The sequence below is a fragment of the Panthera pardus genome, unplaced genomic scaffold (genome assembly GCF_024362965.1).
Source record: "Panthera pardus isolate Hobbes unplaced genomic scaffold, ASM2436296v1 HiC_scaffold_27, whole genome shotgun sequence".
NCBI lineage: Eukaryota > Metazoa > Chordata > Mammalia > Carnivora > Felidae > Panthera > Panthera pardus.
This window is the reverse complement of record NW_026526843.1, coordinates 36,885,805-36,906,395: the sequence shown is the minus strand read 5'-3', so window position 1 is coordinate 36,906,395 and position 20,591 is coordinate 36,885,805. Positions and strand designations below refer to the sequence as shown.

Sequence of the window (20,591 nt, the reverse complement as noted above, 5' to 3'; positions counted from 1 at the left end):
GAAGGAGAGATAGAGAATCCCAAGCAGGCTCCACACTGTCAGCATGGAGCCCAATGCCAGGCTCGAACTCCCAAACTGGGACATCATGATCTGAGCCAAAATGAAGACTCAGATGCTTAACTGACTGAGCCACCCAGGCATCCCCTGCCTTTTTTTCTTTCAAGTTTATTTATTTATTTTGAGGGAGAGAGAGAGAGAGAGAGAGAATGGGAGGGGCAGAGAGAGGGAGAGAAAGAATGCCAAGCAGGCTCCACACCCAGTGTGGAACACAATGTGGGGTTCGATCTCACAGTTCATGAGATCATGACCTGAGCTAAAATCAAGAGTCGGACACTTAGCCGACTGAGTCACTCGGGGGCCCCAAGGACTTCTGCTTTTAACAGAGAAAGACCCATTAATGCAGTTGTCGCTTTTCTCGAATAATAACACCCGTCATTTATTGAGCCTCGCTCTGTGTCAGGCGCTTGTGTCCCTCCATTTTGTTCTCACGCCTCTATGCCTATTTTACAGGCGGGTTGTTGATAACTGAGTCTGGGTCTACAGTGGAGCTTTTGCTTGCTGCACTAGCCTGCTTCTTTTGCCTGACATCCATCTGTACACTCCTGGGACTGCCCCGGCTGCTGTGTGGGAGACAGGTTTTCTCCCTTGGTGGCAAACAATGATTCACTCTCATAACTTAGAGGATGCATATCTAGCATGTGGAGGAAACATTCACTAGATTATCACCCTAGGAAGTTCAAATAAACCCTCCTTCTATTGTCCTTTCTGTCTCTTTGTTTCAAAGTACACTTACAGGAGCTGGCAACAGAATCAAAGGAGTAATTATGTCTGCTGATGGGAGACTGAGACCTGAAAGTCACTCTTTTTCGCCTGCTAACTTGTGAGTTGCACCTGAATGTATCAATCTAACTGAAAGTAACTTTTTCAAAATATAATTTTAGTTAACAATTTCAACTTAGTGAAGGCACTAAACCATTCACCTCCAACCTGGAGATCAATAAGTGAATTTCAAATTTTTTTCTGAGATGTTATTCTATTCTATTCTATTCTATTCTATTCTATTCTATTCTATTCTATTCTATTCTAAGAGAGACAGAGACAGCATGAGTGGAGGAGAGGCAGAGAGAGCAGGACAGTGAGAATCCCAAGTAGTCTCCACACTGTCAGAGCTGAGCCGGACTTGTGTCTCTGACCCACAAAATCGTCAGATCATGACCTGAGCGGAAACCAAAAGTTGGACACCCAACCAACTGAGCCACCCGGGAATCCCCCCACCCCCCACCAGAATGTAATTTTAAAAAAGAACTTTGACCTGGAAATCTGAAGAACTAGGTCCTAATTCTGGACCTGCCACTTCTTAGCCTGTAATGTTAGGCAAAACCACTTAATCTTGCTGAATCTGTTTCCTCATGTGTAAAATACGAATGATGATATTTTCCTTGCCTAATTCACAGAGGTGATATGGTAGGGATCCCATTACTAGGAAGTGCTTTGTAAGTCCCAAAGTACTCTGCATGGATAAGCCAGAGGCAAGATGAAGTGAAATTCTCAAAAAGTTACCGGCAGGAAGACCCTCAGCAGGGCTCTAAGCAAGGGGTTCACCAAGGATTGCCTCATGGGGCAAAGTTGTGCTTCTCACAATCGGTTTCCCCTTATGTTAGCTTTAGGTGTCCGAATGCAAACGGGGTCTCCAGCTGGATCCACGATGATCTTCAACCGAGTGATCTCCAGAAAACCAGTCTCGTTCTCATCTAAACTGAATGTGCCACTCCTAGAGCTACTACAATGGAATCAGCCAGGAGGAAAGGTGGGATGTAGGTAGATCTTGCAATGAAGTTATGGGCACCTCAACTCACGAAAGTCAATCCCAAATTAGGACAGAAAATTGCCTTCTGGGTGGCGCAGACAGCCAGCCCAGCACGACGTGAGCGCTCACTCAATACAATGTGATGTGGATGGTGACTGTCCTCAGCCTCTGGGTCTCTTTCTGTTATTCTCTTTGGCCATAGGCTTTCCAGAGATGTGTGCGGCGGCAAGCCACCGGCGCCCAGAAAGAAGACTGAAAGAAGGGGTGCAGACATTAATGGCAGGCCCGGAGCCCTGGTCCCGAAACCCTCCTCCCCGCCCTCGCTCCCTCACCCCCAACCCCCATCGCCAGGGTCGACACCATCAGGCTTGGGAGAGTGAAAGGGTTTCACTTCCGCCTGGCTGCAGGAACCACAAGTTCCACACTAGGTCGGAATTGGAATAATCACAGTCCAAACCCACCCAGATGCTCTCACACACCCAGCCGCGCGCGCAGCCCGGGGCCGCGGGGCGCACGTGAGCCCACGCCCCGAGCGCACCGCCCTGCCTCCCGCGCGAGCATCCTCGGCGGCGGCCGCAGACGCAACCACCACCACCACCACCACCACCTCCTCCTCCTCCTCCTCCTCCTCCTCCTCCTCCTCCTCCTCCTCCTCTTCCTCCTCCTCCTCCTGCCGCCGCCGCCGCCGCCGCCGCCGCCGCCGCCGCCGCCACCGCCACCGCGGTCTCCGCTCCCCTCTCGTCCTCGTTCCTCCCCCAGTTCCTGCTCCTCCTCCCGTCCGCCGCGGCGAAGGGCAGAACCCTCAGCAGCGGCCGCCTGCGCTCGGGCCGCCCGGGGAGCCTGGAACAGGTCTGTGCGGGGGGCGCTTTGTTGCGGGCAGTCGGAGCGCCGCTGGCTCCCGGAGCCGCCGGGAGGGCACGCGGCGGGCGCGGGGGGCGATTATCTCTCCGCGTTGGGTCTTTTTCTAGGCATCGACGGCGTGCGATGGGCTGGGAGGGCAGCCCCGGTCCCTTTGGCAGTTGGCCGTCCTTCTGGCTTCGTGGCGAGGGCGCCCCGAAGCTGCCCGCACTCCCGCCCCCCGCCCACCCCTCAAGCTCTCTTTCTCTGCACCCCCACTCCCCGCATCCACTTCCCAGAGCTGAGCTTTCTCTTGTTCTGGGAGCTCGTGGATGGGGGCGGGGAGAGATGGATGGAGCCGATCCAGCGGGGCACCTGGGTGCATGGGGCTTTGTTACATACAACAAAAACCAGTCCGCACCAGCTTCCAGCTCCAGGCTAGGCTGCAGTCTGCCGGCGGTGTGGGGTGTGGGCCGGGCACACTGGGGAAGTGAGAGAATGCGAGGGGGCACTCCCTGCGTGTGTGACTGGGCACACGGGAATGCGGTGGCCTGTGTGTGTGGGGGGAGATGGTGTGGGTTTTGTGTGGGATGCAATGAGTATGAGTTGGAGCGTGGGGTGTCGTGTGTGTGCGTGTGTGTGTGCGCGTGTGTGTCTGCGCCATGGGGCTGGGTTACTCCTGGCATTACATGTCCTTGGGTATCATCCCATGCCAAGCCAGATTGCAGTAACAGGCAAGCAGATCAGGTCCAACCTGTTCTGCCCACACTAGAAGGGTAATGATGGTTTCAAAGTGATGGAAATCCCCCCAGCGTGGGGCTGTCGCTTAGGACTTCTGGTTGTGGAATTTCCAGCCAGGTTGACCAAGTCCTACTGGCCATCATTACTGTTCCCCCAAAGACGCCCAACTTTCTTAGCAGGCTTCCCTCTCTTAGCCAATGAGGATCCAAAGCTCTTAGAGTGATCCTGCAGTGCCTCTCCCTGCACCCCTTTAATTAGTGGATGCTCATGTCTTCTTTACTGCAGTGATGTTACTTTTCAGCTAGGATGTAGCAGCTACGTTTGGAGAAAAACGAACATACTAGATGCTCCTCTGTATTAGTAGTGAATTTCGTTCAGTGGGATTTCTTTTTCTCCTTGAACCGTAAGATGTGAATTGATATGGTCTTTTTTTTTTCATCAAAGAAAGAAGAAATCAACAAAAATGAACACACCTGCTAGACCTTCTCTTGTACATGTTATTTGAGGTTTTAATAGAGCATTATTTTTCAGGGACCAAAAATGCCCAGCTAAGGGTAGTGATCGTTCACTCAAACAACCGACATTTATTAAGCACCTGCTATGTGCCAGTAGTAATGTTAGGTATTGGAAGTAGATAAATGAATAAATGAATAAAACATCATCTCAGCTCTCAGGGAGTGCACAGTCTGGTAAGCAAGATAGGGTGTGTAAGCAGATGATTACAGTAGAGTATGACAAGAGATAGAGTGTTGCGAGAGCACAGAGAAGGGGTGCCTGCCTAGGGGTGGGTGGCATGATCAAGAAAGACTTTGTGGGGGAGGAGACATTTGCGTGAGTCTTGAAGAATTAATTCACCAGGTGGCTAAGTTGAAGGAACAGCATGTATAAAGGTGGAGGGTCATAGTTAAGAAAGACTGCAAGGGAGTCCTCAGAAGTATTACTGTCACATTCTCAACAAAGTCAGAGTGAGTCTGTCTGGATTGGGATAGCGATTCATGATGAATCCAGAAGGAGCCGGTATTGCAGATTGATAAAGATCAGCACATCCCCCCATCTTAAGAAATGTCCAGCTCATTTATAAATATTAGTGTTCTGCTTTAAGCAAATCTGCTGCTTGGAAGTATGTATTTCCCAGGCAAATGACATAGATGGACAGTAGTCACATCGCAGAATTTGTTGCTTTACAAAAGGCTTCATAATCAGATCATCTTAAATAACATTGCCCCTCTGACCTTTACAGTGAATATTTTTACCAAAAATCCATTTCCACAGATTTTTTTTTTTGTATAGCCAATGGATGGATAAAGACAGACACACCCACGTTGCATGTACCTTTTGCACAGAAACTTAACCAATTTCATTGTGGGCACTTTCCCTCATGGTGTGGGTGATTAGTAAACACTGAACTTTGAAAGCATGGAAATGGTGGTGATAAATATGAAATCCATTGTCTGTTATCTTTTATCGTTTGGGTTGTGTATAAAATACAAATTAACCAGGACAGGGTCTTCAGGGACTTTTTACATTTTAGATACTGTTAGTGGTGTCACTGGTAATTAATAACAGCAGAGGATTTCTGTCTTGTATGTTAGGTACATAGTTAGAAATGGATATATGAGGACTGACTTGAACGCTCATGCAGTTAAGCAGGAGGGGGGGCACATTCTGAGTCTCCTGTTTTATTAGGTGGTGCCGATTGCATGGGCTGATAAAGGGCATCGGAAGTGAACCTAAGAGATTAATGATTTCTGCCGGAAGTGCCTGATGGGCACAAAATTATGCTAGTCAAGACTGTGGGCTCTGAGGGCTTGGGCCAGCATCCTGAGCACCTCCTCCCTTAAATGAAGACCAAAAATAGCCCTTGGTTCTGTTTGAAAGGAATGCCCGCAGAAGTGGTTGAGCTTGAATTGACTTCCCCCCCTAGCCTGGCCAATGCCCCGAGGCAGAGGAAATGATGGCCCAGGGTCCTTTGGACGCATTAAGGTCCTCTGTTCACTGGCACTGATACCAGAAAGTAGCAGGCGGGATCTCTAAGAACCTTCCCCCCCCCCCCCCCCCCCCGGCCAGCTTGAGCTGGAAATGAATGGACCTGTCTGCTGTGTAGGTACTCAGATAAGTCTAGTGGCTGGACAAGCGCTTCCCAGCGTGCGTTCCGAAGAAGACTAGTTCCACAGGATGTTAGTAGGTGTTTCACACTCACATTCAGACATACACAGAGTTTTTTGGTCAAGTTAAATTTGGGAAATTCTTGCTCAAACAAAAACAGGTTTGTTTACTTCAGGGCTTCTAAAAGCCTTTACCAGGCAAATGTATATTGTGACTCCCCAGGAGAATAGACTATGCGGCATTATCCAGATGTTTTTGCCCACAGAATGTGGTGTTGCAACAAGCATTTGGCCAGACTGCTATTGAGAAGAATATTCTTCGGGCAACCTCGAGCGAGAGCATTTCCCGCCAAGCTCGGGGGCTGTCGGTACCTTGCTGGGTAAACTTGGATGACTTGCTTCACCCTTTTAGGCTTTCCTTCCCCCGGTGTGTAAAATGAGGCTGATAATAATCAGTGCCCTCACCGTCTGTGTGATGGCAACTAAGATACCATCTCCGCAAGTATTTTGAGCTCCATAGAAGAAAGGCTGTATATAAACTCAAAGTTATTACGAAAGGGAAGTGCAGAATGAAGGCAATGATCCTGATAATTCAGGCCCACATTTTGCTTTTCTGTTGCACTGTTGGGCAGACTGCTTCAGTTCTCTGCTTTGCTTTGACTGGAAAGACCTATCCTCATTCAACCTTGGGTGACTCAGTTCTTTGTGCTTACTTCCTTTCACATCCTGAGAATTTCAGTGTGGCCTTTAATTTCCTGGGCCAGAGGTATCATCAGTATAGCCGTAAGAAAAATCCCATCAATTTGAACACACCCTGCTGACCAGAGAACCCTAGAGGTGGGAATTAAGTTTAGTTGGAAAGTTGCTTTTAGCTTTCAGACTCCTTTTCTTACAGAAGTAGTTCTAAGGGGCCATCTTGGAAGCAGCCGCTGCAGGGTTCACGTTCAGTGGCCCCAGTGCCTTGTCTATGCTGTCAATAAGAAGGCGTGGCCATCTTTAAGGAAATTGAAAGGCAGAAGAAAAAGCACTCATGTCACTATTGACCCTTTCTGATTCCCTATGAGCTGCCTTGAAAGAAGAGTGCGGATCTTGCGAATTCACAGCTGATAATCACTGCAAACCCAGTTTGGGGTGGAGGCTGATGCCTTCGGTTACCCGTTCTGCAGTGCTCTGGACGCAGACCAGCCATGCTCCGCATGAAAGCAACAAGCTTCGGTTGCAATAAGAAGGGTTTAGGTTGGTCATGAGAAGAAAGGTTGTGACTTTAAGACTGTGACACTGGACGGTGAGAGTGAAGTCCTTCTCTGTTCTGGAAACTTTAGTGGCAACATCTGTCCAGTAGGGGAGACTCATAGAATGGTAGTGCACCAAGTGCCTTTCGAAGTTCATCCGGTGCAAAGCTTCTGTTTGGATGAGAAAAACGCGGGAGAAGGGGAGTGAGTTGTCTAAGATCACACAGCTACCGTGTGACAGAACAGAAGTCCTTCTAGAGGCTGAAACTCAGATCTGCTGCCTCCTAACGTTCTCTCCACTAGACCTGGCTGTCTTCTTGTGCGCTTCAGGGGAGTGTGGGTTGGCTCAGTGGGACTTGAAGGTCACGTCGACGTCTGGGTTGTGTGTGGGCTCTGTGTGGCAGCTTTAGCAGAGGAACAGGTTTCTAGGGGAGCACTAAAAGGCTATGCTTCCCCTGTCTCTCTCTTTCCATTCCTCTTGAGTGTATGGTTATCTGATCCACCAAGCCAAGCAGCCAGCTGGAAACCTCAGGACTGGGTGTTCTGCGTAGATACTCAGTGGATGATTCACCCATGCAAGTCCCTCTTCCTTGGTGGTTATTAACTTTTTTTGTGGACCAATGAGCTCCTTGAACGTGTGATGAAAGCCACTGAGCCCTCCCTCCCCCACTAGCATGTGCACATAGTTTCAGGGCCGTCTAGGTGGCGGGTTCTCGCTCTGCTGGCTACAGCTGTTGGTACACAGCCTAGGGTCACTTGTAGACACTCCCCAAACACTAAAGATTCTCAGATTTGGACTTGTCAACCTTAAGTTGGAGGGAATTGGAAATACTGGGATAAACCTTGTGCTGAATAGACTGGGGAACGGGGACGTTGGTGTGGAATTTCTTTAGGATGGAATAATGGGATTGAAGCCAGTTCTTGAGGTGAAAATAGAAAAGGGATTACAATGAATGAGTCCCTTTCTCCCAACCTTAGGAAAAAGTGCCGGGAAAGGAGGCGTGGCAGGAAGAAGGGCGGGAGATTTGAAAGAATGGGAGACAGAGGTCGTTCTAGAAAAGATGTCAGTTACACCATAATAGCATGAAAGACAACTCTTCTAAAAGAATGGGGCATCCCTTTTGCTTCTCTCCAGTGTTTCTTAACCTAGTTTAACTCCTAAATAGCAAGAGCTCATGGTTAGCGTATTAGAAATTGTCTTAGATGCAGGAACACCACGTCCTTGAAGAGGACATTTTTAGAGGCTGGGAGATTGTGGGGGAGTGGCACAGCTTGCCTCACTTCTTGTTTAAAAAAAGCATTTTTCTGATCAAAATAATACATGCTCATGCTTGTAAAAATAGAAATATCAAATAGAATGTTCCTGGCCTCTCCAGCACTGATCCCTGCCATGTTCACAGTTTGGTATGTAGCATTTTGTGCGTGTTTTTATGAATATTCACATAGGGATTCAGGCGCATAAAATAATAAAAGATGTGACCAGTGCTCTGCATACTGTTCTGCAACATGCTTTTCATAGAACTCTTATGTCTGGAGGTCTTTTCCTGCCAGGGTACATGTAGCTATTTCATTCTTGTTAATAGCTGCATAGTACTCTGTTTTATATGGTTGTGACATAATGTCTTTAATCCAACTCTCATTGATGAATTTTTATATTATATCTGATTTTTTTTAAAAATATTAAATATTGGTGCAGCATACTTCTTTTTACATGAATCTCAGCATACTACTGCACGTGTTTATTTTTATTTTTATTTTTTGAGAGAGAGAGAGAGCATGAGAGGGGGGCAGAGGGAGAGAGAGAGAAAATCTCAAGCACGGAGCCTGACTCGGGGCTGGATCCCATGACTCTGGGATCACAACCTGAGCTGAAATGAAGAGTTGGACACTCAACTGACAGAGCCACCCAGACGCCCCTATTGCAAGTGTTTTTATAGAATACACTCTTAGTAGTGAAACTGCTGGTTCACAGAGTTAGGTCTGCATGTCCTTGATTTTAATAGAGCCTGCCAAAATTTCCCTCCAGGAAGGCTATAGTGACTTACATTCCCACCAAAAATGGCCATTTCTCTATGCTCTTCCTCACCAATGTCAGATACTTTTGATCTTTTGAATCTTTGACAATGAGGTAGCTGAAAAAAAACCCTCATTTTCTTTGCTTTAAAAAAAGATTTTTTTAACATTTGTTTATTTTTGAGAGAGAAAGAGACAGAGCATGAGCATGAGCAGGGGTAGGGGCAGAGAGAGAGAGAGGGAGACACAGAATCCAAAGCAGGCTCCAGGCGCTGAGCTGTCAGCACGGAGCCTGATGCGGGGCTCGAACTCATGAACCGTGAGATCACGATTCAAGCTGAAGTCGGACGCTTAACCGACTGAGCCACACAGGTGCCCATCTTTGCTTTTTTTTTTTTTTTTTTAGTACTAGAGAGGTTGAACACCTTTTTGTATGTTTATTGGCCATCTGTATCTCTTCTGTGTTGCCATTTCATATCATTTACCTCCTTTTCTATTTAGTCATTCTTTCTCATTTTGATAACTGCAATTTCTTTGCATATTACAGATAGCAGCCAGCTGTTATCTATGTTGTAAATATATTAAGCAGTTTGTTTACTTTTTCACTTGGATTTTAGTGTCTTCCATTGTACAGAAAAGTTTAAGATTTGAAAAACCCTAATTGGCACTCTGTTCTTTTATGAGCACTCAAACAATGCCACAGTGAATATCCTTGGACTGTATCATATGCATAGGGCTCATTATTTCCTTAAGATAAATTCCTAGGACCGACTTTGTTCAGGTAATTTCCTTTCTAGATACTGCCAAATTGCTCTCTGAAGTCTCTTCTCTTCTTTTCTTTTCTTTTCTTTTCTTTTCTTTCTTTTTTTTTTTACACCAATTTACACTCCAACCATACTGTATAAAAGTATACTTTGCTTCTCTTCCTGATGCCTTCTGAAAAAAAATTTGAGTTCTTTTCTTAAATGTTCATTTATTTATTTGAGAGAGAGAGAGAGACCCCAAGCAGGGGAGGGGTAGAGGGAGAGAGAGAGAGAGACACACACACACACACACACAGAATCCGAAGCAGGCTCCAGGCTCTGAGCTGTCAGCACAGAGCCTGATGCGGGGCTCAAACCCATGAACCTTGAGATCATGACTGAGCTGAAATTGGACACTCAGCTGACTGAGCTACCCAGGAGCCCCAAGATTTTACTTCTTACATCAAGTGTTAGGCAGGAATTCATGTTTGGCACCAGGAAAGGCTTGGTGCAGAAATCCCTAACTGCGCACAAAACACGTGTAATACATGTTTCATCTTCAATTATTTAAGCAAACATGCTTTTTAATTCATTTCCAACTCAAACTGTGTCCAAACGCATTTTCCAGCATCAGGTCCCTCTAAATTCACTGTGAAATGAATGGCCATTCAGGGTCATTTCTGCTGGCAGCAGCTGCAACAGTGGCCAATGGCAAATCGACTTTAGAGATCTACCTTGTAAGACACTTGGGAAAAAAGCCACTGCTGCATCTTCACTGACCTCTGAGGTCAGCTAGATTGGTTCCAGAATTTTCCAGAGGCCGAGTGCTGAGTAGGAGTCAGCTTCTCTCCAACCTGACTTCCTGCAAAGAGGGCAAGTTTGAGGCCCTCCCACGAGGAGTTATTCTAACAGAAATAAACAGTGATGTCACCCTCTGCGAAGGGAACAGTGGCGAACACGTACAGGTGTAGCTTTTCCCGTCACTCTGCCTGGGCTTGCTTCCTCTCCTTGTATCTCTTTTCTGCCAAAACCCAGATACTATGGTCACGGGTCATGGGGGATTTGGTGTTTGCTTTAGGCCATGGGTAGGGTCTATCGATGAGGAGATGGTGAAAACCACAGGGGTCACTTGTGTGGTTTTAGAGCTATGTTTTGTCTTTAGAGCGATGGTAGCAACCTTAAAATCCCTTGGGGGTGGCAGAGCAGTTACCCATTTTACAGATTGAGAAGCCCCATCTGGAAAGGAGAAATGCCCTCGGGGTGGACCATTGCTGCAAAGGGTTCTTGACCTACCCCCACCACTTGCTAGCTAAAAATTTGGCAACTCATCTCCTCTAGGGATGGACGTGGGTGCCTTTAAATCTGAGAGATTTAAGAATGCCCTTTGGACTCACCCATCATTCACTTTACCTAGCATGGTCCATACACAGCCCATCGCTGGGATGCTTTTGAGTTGTCAGAAGATGGGTGGGTTATTGTACCCAAAGGAATAATTTGGATTATTTGAACTATTGACATTTATGATGTGTGGTTTGCCACTTACCTCAAAATCTTGGTATTTGGCAAATGGCTTTAGATCCTATCTAATATTGGTTGGGTTTTTTTTTTCTTTTAAAGGTTTGGAATCGAGGAAGGATAGTTCACAGGGGAACTGATGGTCGGATAATATAGTTATTAATCTTTGCGGCCTTGAAAAAGAAATGGGTTTGGTTGTTAAGCTCACGAATACCGTTTCTTAAAGCTAGGGTGTCTCTTCAGTGCTGAATAATTTAAAACTGAAGCATCGTAGCCACAAATATGGTCTCTACACATAAATCATGTGCTCTGTTTCTCCTTACGGATGGTCATAAGGGGAAAGGCCATATTGTCTTTTCTTTTTAAAACTGTGCTTGATGCTTTTAGTAGAACGTGGGATCGATGTGTTTTGTTTTCTACTGAATATTCTACAAAGGTAGCATTGATTTTTTTTAAGTTTATTTATTTTGAGAGAGAGAGAGAGAGAAAATGAATGAGTGGGGGAGGGGCAGAGAGAGAGGGAGACACAGAATCCGAAGCAGGCTCCAGGATCCGAGCTGTCAGCACAGAGCCCAACGTGGTGCTTGAACTCATGAACTGTGAGATCATGACCTGAGCTGAGCCTGGATGCTTAACCAACCGAGCCACCCAGGCGCCCTGGAAGCGTTGCTTTTTAGCTCTTGATTAGTACCAGGAGGGACATCTCGGTACTTAAAGTAGCAAGGAAAAATCTCATTGAGAGGCAAAGATAGTAAATGGAGCTTCCAGTGAATTGAGAGGCAGAAGACCCAGGTTCCAATTCGGGTTTGGGTTCGAATTAGCTGTGCAACCTTGCACAAGTGCTTAAATCTCTCTGTGCCTCAGATTCCTCACGTGTACAATGAGGACATAGTTAGGAATAGTTGATCTGTTCCGTAGTGTCTTCCACTTAAAGAAAGCATACTCGTCTCCAAAGCCGAAGTGTGCTTTTGTGACAGAATCACTAAGGGGCCCGTTAAAAAATACATATGTTGGAGTCCCCACCTCAACCAGCTGAATCTGAAACTCCCAAGAGCGGACCCAGGAAATCTGTGTTAACTGCCTTCTTAGGTAGGTTCAGAGAAAGCTGTAGCCCCCTCCTGTGGTAACTTTCAGGAGGCAGGATCCCTTGGGTTTTCTGGCCTGAGAGAATGGAACCATTTTCCCAAGTGACAAAGGCCGGGCTTCCCAGTAGCTCTGGCTTAGAAACCTCCGACAGGAGACCGAGTTGGAGGAGGTTGGTTTTTTGGACCTAGTTCCTTGGGGCTGGTTTCTGCATAAGTGAGCAGAGAGCGCAGTGTTCTTCTGAATAAGCGCAGGCCTAGGTGAACTGACCAGTTATTCAGTCATGAGCATATTTCAGGCCCTTTGGCGCAAAATCTTCAGTAGAAGCATTTCTGAGAAAGGACAAAGTGGTTTCCAGAACTCAGACCCTTTCTGCCCAAGCTATCCTTCCAATTCCATTTGAAGGTTCTACCCCTCCTTTGACTTTTTAAACTTTTATTTCACTTCCCTTCATCAAGCTCACAGAGTGGCAGCGGGTTCTCTTGCTTGATGGGATTTCAACACCTTAGCTTTTTATGCCCTCACCTCCCCCAACCCCCACCACGCTTTCTCTCCACTCCTCAGCCCTCCCCCACTCTTCTCACAGATTTGATTTCCTCCAACCAGAGGCACTGCCTCAGTACTCTCCTGCTTTCTTTTCTTTCTTTTTTTTTTTTAACGTTTATTTTTGAGACAGAGACAGAGCATGAACGGGAAAGGGCCAGAGAGAGAGGGAGACACAGAATCGGAAGCAGGCTCCAGGCTCTGAGCTGTTGGCACAGAGCCCACCCGACGCGGGGCTTGAACTCATGGACTGTGAGATCATGACCTGAGCCAAAGTTGGACGCTTAACCGACTGAGCCACCCATACTCTCCTGCTTTCTGACCACTGACAGGAAAGGAGTCAGGAAAGGAGTCAGGATCAATATGCCCCACTTGTCTTCTTGTGCCTCGGCCTTCAGCCCTTCACTCCATTGCAGGGGGCATTGTAGCCAGAGAGATGCTTCGCCAAGGCAAACTTTCAGAGATAGCACATCTTCCTCTTTATAAATAGCAGCCGTTGATGGAGCTGTGTGCCAGGGACCTCGCAAACCCTCGTGGCATGCGTTGTCTCATTTGGTCCCTTCCACAACTCTGTCAGGTCGGTATGATCAGTGTGCTCATTTCACAGAGGGAGAAACTGAGCCTCAGAGCAGCTAATTGGCACAAGTTCATTCAGCTGGTGAGTAGCAACGTGGGTCTGTCTGTTTGGTCCCGGGACCTGAATGGTGAAACAGAACTACAGTGAAACCTTGCTTTGTGAGCATAATTCGTTCCGGAAACATGCTTGTAATCTGAAGCACTCGTATATCAAAGCGAATGTCAAAAACCGTTGGCTCAGTTGTGATCAGGTGACGTTCGACGACGTTCGGTGTCATGTACGACTCGTATTGCAAGACAGCGGTCGTTTGTCAAGTTAAAATTTATTAGAAATGTTTGCTCGTCCTGCAGAACACTCGCAGAATGAGATCCTCACAATCCAAGGTTTTACATATTTGGCTATTCAGCGTTCCCTGTGGTAATAAGGCGGTGATGCCAAAGGCTGATGTATGCAGCAATGGATTTTCTTGGCTGTGAAGTCTGAACCCTGAAGTATCTGAGTAGCCTCAAACACCGAGAAAGAGATGAGCGTTCATTTTATTGGCAGAGTAATGTTGTTAGGGTTATTATGGATCACTGTACGGGTGGGGCTAGGGAACAGATTTTGATTTTTGTGCATTGGTAACAGACCAGTACATACTGGCTTTGAGAAGTAAACTCCAGAGACCTTGTGACTATTGTTAGTTTCATAGTTCGTAGGGATGTGAAACATACTGCTTATTTTTTTCTTCTCGTAATCCCATCTGGAAGCTGGTGCAAAGGCTATAGGTAACCAGAGGTCAGCAGTGACTTCCAGGATGCCCTCAGCTAATGGGGGATTAGATAAGGGGAGGTAGCCAGGGGGAGGGCCCAGAAATAGGGCGAACAACAGTCTTGTTGGCTTGGATTCTTGGATTTCCAGTTCATCCGAATCCTTGTCTGATTCTCATTATGAAACTTGAAGCATGCAGCAAGGGATATTTGCATCCGCTAATTCAGACTCTTCATACTAGGATTGATAGCCCTTAAGCTCATGAGCACAACACATCCATGCACAGACATTTCCAGAATATACCCACGGGATGGAGCGTATCCTCAAACCCTAAAGTAATACCCCATTTGCAGGAGTCCGACTTTCACTTTGACTGAAGTGTGTGGACTTAACACTGCCGCACAGAAACATTTTTTTCCCTCTTTCTTGGCAAGATCTTGCATTGGATATCATTTCTCTAAAAACCTCTTTTCAGTTGGAGCCCTCAGTGGAAGACTTCCACCCACTTTCTGCAACATCTCTTCTCTTTACTGTTCTCCCCAGTCACAAGAGTCAGATGGTATCGAGGTCGTATGAGGCCTCAGGTCTCCCATCTGTAATGATCCTGAATTCTCCCCTGCCTGTGGCCATAGCAGTGCAATCAGATGATTGAAAACAAATGGCCCAGGGAACGTTCTTACAGTCGTCTTCAGGCTTTCCCTGGCAAAAGAGCCGTTCTGGATAAAAAGAGAAGGATGTGTGAGGTTAAAGGGCGGGGAGATGCAATCACTTGGCGAAGATCAAATCCCTGCCCTCTCTCCTAGGAACGAGCCGTGTGGTCTTGGAAAGTTTCTTAACCACCTCGCTGCCTTGGCTCTGTAAAGTGGAAAGAGTTAATCCTGTGTACCCACTTCATAGAGTTCAGGTAACGAATCAAAGCCATAATGTGGGGCAAGGGTCTGCCCCATCATTCCTGCTCAATAAATGGCAGCTTATTTTTGTATTATCACGAGTACATGAGGCTCTGTGGAGAGGTATGGGTCCTGGCCCAGGCACTTTGGACAAGTCACTTAGCCTCGCTAAACTTTAGTCTCTTCATCTGTGTAATGGGGTTAAAAGAGTAGCTACCTTTTAGTTCCTTGTAGTTTTTTTGTTTTTGTTTTTGTTTTCTTTTTGTTTTGTTTTGTTTTCTTTTCTTGGATGAATAAGATAATTCCCACAAAGTTCTCAGCACAGGCCTGGTACATAGAAGTGTATTGTTGTTGTTAGCGAGTTGCCGACCTCACACCTCAGACATCTCTTTGGTCTGTGGCTTCTCGGTGTCTGGGCCACCTCTGGGCCTTCCTCCTGCCCCAGCGCGGGCTTCTGATGTCTTCATGTTGCGTGTCATTTGGGATAAGCAGAGGAGAGGGCCTTTTTTTGCACGGGGACCTCCTGAGACCGAGCGGGCTTCCTGCGAAGGCACGGCACCACGTCAGATGGGCCGCTTCCGGAAGGCAGACGATCCCCGGGTTCTCAGGGTAACAGAAATGGGGACGAGGCAGACCCTGCTTAACCTCCCACAGGAGCATGGCCCCATACAGCACAAAGTTCTCTTCATTGCCCCTCCCTCGCCTCCCCTGGCAGCCCTGGCATTCCTCCAAGACAACAGACCAGAGAGCCCGTGTCACCTCCCCAAGTAATACATCAGGTGTGGCAACCAGATGCTACCATAGTGACAGTTCCTACCTGATCAATAGAGCTGGGAATTGAGCCCTGGTGACAGGGCCTGCCTTGAGGGGGGCCACCTCCCGGGGCATCACCTGCCCTGGCCTGGTGACCAAGCAACCTGTCCTGCCCCCCACCCCCACTGGCCGCGCACTAGTCTCTGGGCCTTTCTTGATAAATTAATCCCCCGCCTCTGGGGCCCCGGAGTGACAATTTCAGGCATATGCTGCCTTCCTTGGATTCCCCAGTGTCTCTGCCTTAGTTCAGCCTGCATTATTTGTTTCCTGCACTATTCGGTATTGCTGCTGCTGCTGTTGGTGCTATTAATAACAGCAATAACAGCTAGCATTTACTGGGCGCTTATTACATGCTGGGCAGTTACGTGACTCGTCTCATTTATGTGTTTTCAGTTTTTATTTTCAGGGGGAGGGGCAGGGTCAGAGAGAGGGAGAGAGAGAATCCCAAGCAGACTCCACGAAGTCAGCGTGGAACCGGACACAGGGCTCGATCCCACAGACCGTGAGAGCATGACCTGAGCCGAAATCAAGAGTTGGACGCTTAACCGGCTGAGCCACCCAGGCGCCCCATGTATCATTACATTTAATATGACAGTCTTGTGAGGCGTAGGTACTATTATTCCCAGTTCACAGGGGATGCATAATAACATTTAATGAGTGCTCACTATGTGCTAGGCACTATGCAAAGGACCTCGCGTGTCTTTTCTCTCTTAATCCTCACGATAACCTTATGAGGCAGACATTGCTGTTACTACTAGATCTGTGTGTTGACTGGAGTCGTAAGGGTCGAGGCGGGAACCGGGACACGTACAGAGTATTCAGAAGGGGCTGCGTGACCCAGGAGGACCACTGATGTACGTTGACCCGTCTTTCCTCACCACCCCTTCTGCTTGCTCACTCCAAATCCTGCTGGGCCTCTGGCCGTGGCCAGAGATGGTATGAGGGCAGTGCCACCCTTAACTGCTTGCCGCTGAGGATGAATAGTGTCTCCTGCCCACTCTGGGTTGTTCTGGCGATACCTGGGATCAGGCTGGGGCAGTGGCATGGTGGGAGGTAGCAGATAAGGGTCACGCGGCTTAGCCTGGAGTTTCAGACTTTTTTACTACATGACCGTAGATGACTATCACATACATTGCCAACAGTGTTCATCTCACACGGATGCCGCGCTCTAGCCATACCTACCCCAACCCCAGAACGTACCTTGTACACAAATACTCAGTTCCATGGCTTTGCTTGTGGTGACCTCCTACTGGTTCTTCTCCAAAAAGCCTTCTCGGACCATCTCACTACTTTACAGCTTTATTCTTTCATCCTTCCAGCCCAAGGACACATATTGAGCAGCTGTCGTATAGCAGATGCTGCGCTAGGCGCTTAGAACGGAGTTATGAGCAAAACGGAGATCTTCGCTGCCCTCACGGAGCTCACAATCTAATGCAGGAGACAGACGTTACACCAATAGACCCAGGCAGGTAGAATTGTAAACTGTAGTGAGTGCCGAGGGGGAAAACCCCAGGGCAATATGAGAGACGGTAACAAGACAGACTTGATTTGGATGGAAGGTGCATCAAGAAAGCCCTTTCTGGGGGAAGTGACATCCAAGCCGAGACCCGAAAGATGAGCAAATATTAACAGAAAGTGTTCCATGTGGAGGGAACAGCTTGCACAGACACTCCGAGGTGGGTGCTTGCCATATTCAAGCGGCTGAAAGAGACCGTGGGCCAGGGAGAAAGCGGCGCTCTGTGAGGTTGGAGGTCACGCAGGGCCTTGCAGGCCACGGGAGCGAGTTCCGTATGCTGAGTGCAGTGGGAAGTCACTGACGTGTTTAAGTGAGGGCTCAAGGCAATCTAATTTATACTTTGAAAATAGCACTCTGACTGCTACACAAAATTGGACTGCAGAGTGGCAATAAGAGAGACAGAGAGAGGCAAGCTGGGAGGCCAGGAGGGTAGGCCAGGAACAGCGACTGCCGGTGGCCTGGACGAGAGGTTGGCAGTGGCCATGGAGAAAAGCGAGCAGATTCAGGATACGTTTTGCGGCTAGAGCCAAAAGGACTTGCTGAGGGACTGGCTACATGAGCTGCGGGAAGTGAGCCATCAAGGAAGACTTCTGTGTGTCTGGCTTGAGCAGATTCAGGGCTCAGCCCTTCTGTGCCACACTTCATCTCTAAAGCTCAGTTAGCACAGATCCTATACTACTTTTTTCTTTATTAAATATTTACTTTGGGGAGAGAAAGAGGGTGTGAGCAGGGGAGGGGCAGAGAGACAGAGCGGGGCAGAGGGTCTGAAGCACGCTCTGTGCTGACAGCAGCGAGCCGGATGCGGGGCTCGAACTCACGAACTACGAGATCGTGACCAGAGCTGAGGTCAGCTGATTAACGGACTGAGCCACCCAGGCGCTCCTACTTTGTTTTGATGGTAGTTAGCACGAGTATATTTGTTGTCTCTCTGGGTAGGTTTTAAACTCTTTGACGACGCTATGACTTACTCACGTCTGTTTTCCCCAAAGCATCCAAGACATGATGTATTGAAGACTGACTGATGGATCAATTAAGGGAAGGAACTCCTTCCTCTTTCAACTTGACTCTTCTCACTAAGACATCAGACATGACTCTGGATTAAGCTTTTTTTTTTTTTTTTTTAAAAAAGGACATACTCTTGAAGAGATGTGTGCTTTGACACAGACCTTGAACTGCATGCAGTCATTAATCACCCTTTGAACAATTGCTGCCGTGTCAGCATGATACACTGGGCACACCGAACCGTGGTCCTCAGAGCGTCCTTCGGCAGTGCAGCAAAGGCTCTGTGTTCACAGAAGAATGGCCTCATGGGTGTGTGTGTAGGCTAGCTCAGGACAGGCAAAGAGGAAGATGAGACGTGGCCTCAAAGCGTCAGTTGTTCAGGCAGGTACGGGCCTTTGTGGCCATGGGTTTTACCATGTGGCATCTGAAACCACATACTGTGGATAGCATGCTATGGAACCTTAGATTCAGTCACAAAATAGGCAAAATGTAGCTGGCTACCACATCCAAACGCGACAAGACAAAACAGAGCCCCCACCCCACCCCCGCCTCATTGCTGTGTTTATGTGATCCTTTCAGTCTACAGAGAGTTGTCTGATCCTGAAGTTCTGAGGTAGGAGCCCAGGATTCTGAATTTTTACAAGCATCACAGGAAGATCTGGTGCAGGTGATCCATGGATCACGCTCTAAGGTGGCCTGGCTTCAGAGATCAGCCCTGGAACCAAATCAGATCCAGCTTGCTCCTTGGGTTAAACCCAGCTCAATCGTGTTCCCTTCTTAGGGGAACATCCAGAATTATTCTCAGGCACCCCAGGAACTCCGCACACAGTTGTAGACGTGCACGGACATCCAGATGAGTCGCTAAAAAAGAGATGTAACAGTCCTCACCTCTAGAGTGGGAAGGGCAAGGAGGATCCCTAACATTTAGGCCCCCCTGGGGGGGCTGACCGGCGCTACAGGCCCGTCTTAGGAACGGCCTCAAGGGGGCGGTGTCTGATGAGTTAGTCTGCAGAGGCAGCACCCTGCTTAGTATTCACTTCTACGGTTGCTTTTCAAAGAGAAACTGGGTTGGGTTATATCAGTTCTTTGTATATTTTGGATACTAACCCCTCTTTGGATATGTCATTTGCAAATATATTTTCCCATTCAGTGGGTTGCCTTTTAGTTTTGTTGATTGTTTCTTTCGCTGTGCAGAAGCTTTTTGTTTTGATGTAGTCCCAATAGTTTATTTTTGCTTTTATTTCCCTTGCCTCGGGAGACATAACTAGACAAATGTTGCTATGGCCAATGTCAGAGAAATTACCGCCTGTGCTCTCTTCTAGGGTTTTTAAGGTTTCCGGTCTCACATTTAGGCCTTGAATCCTTTTTGAGCTTATTTTTGTGTATGGTGTAACATAGTGGCCCAATTTCATTCTTTTTCATCTGGCTGTCCAGTTTTCCCAGCACCATCTGTCGAAGAGACCGTCTTTTTCCCGTTCGGTATTCTCTCCTCCTTGTCGAAGATTAATTGACCATATAGCTGTGGGTTTATTTCTGAGTTTTCTATTCTGTTCCATTCATCTATGTGTGTGCTTTTGTGCCAGTACCATACTGTTTTGAATACTTCAGCTTCGTCCCGTAACTCGACGTCCAGAATTGTGGTACCTCCAGTTTCGTGTTTCTTTTTCAGGATTGCTTTGGCTTTTTGAGGTCAGCCGGGCTTCACCCTGTACCCTCACACCCAACTAGGGGTGGTGGAGGGACGTGGGTATGGATTCAGCATCTCAGTGGCATTGAGGGTAGCGAGCAGCTCCCTGCCTCTAGGTTGACACTCCAAGGGACCCGATCCTGGTACAGCCAGCCCAGTCGCCTCCTTAACCAAAACTTGCTCTGCATCCACCCCCAGTAGTCTGGACGGCACAGAAGCCACTTTCCTCCAAGGGTCCGGGCGGTTAATTCTAAGCAGCTCCCTCATCGCTGCTTGCCACTTCTCCTGCCTTCCAGCTCTCCTGCGGAGACCTGAGACTGACCTGGTCATCAGTGGCACGACGCACCGCCTGTAGCAATGTGCCTGTAGGGGGTCCACTGCACTTCCTGTTTTCCAAGACCACCAAGAGAAACCTGCAGGCAGTAATCACATCTCCACCCCCTTAGACCTGCTTGTGCCTCCTGAATGCACCGAATCTGGACCTGGCCTTTGGTGGCGACCGGTACCTCCCTGGCCAGTTTCAACCCTGGGACAACTTCACCCCAGTGATTTCCTTGCGGAGGGTGGGGTCTACTCAGACTTTTGAGACCTCTTCATTTTTCCTAATGCCCCTTCATTCATGCCATTCTTCACCACTTCCCCCAATGTAAGTCCTCCTCATCTCCTGGGCGGTTCCATCCCCGTACATGTTTGCGCTTTGTCTTTGCACTCCATTTTGTCTCCCAGGCTTTCTGTCC

The 20,591-nt window shown here is 47.9% G+C and overlaps 1 protein-coding gene across 5 annotated transcripts in view; it reads left to right on the top strand.

Annotated features, from left to right (window-relative positions):
* Positions 1-2,505: 2,505 nt before the first annotated feature.
* The window catches only part of PAK3 (p21 (RAC1) activated kinase 3), a 251,199-nt gene continuing 233,113 nt past the window's right edge, over positions 2,506-20,591 (top strand). For all 5 annotated transcript variants that reach the window (XM_019426867.2, XM_053891251.1, XM_053891249.1 and 2 more), the window contains exon 1: positions 2,506-2,656. The gene's annotated coding sequence lies outside the window, so the exon portion shown is untranslated. The remainder of the gene's footprint in view (positions 2,657-20,591) is intronic.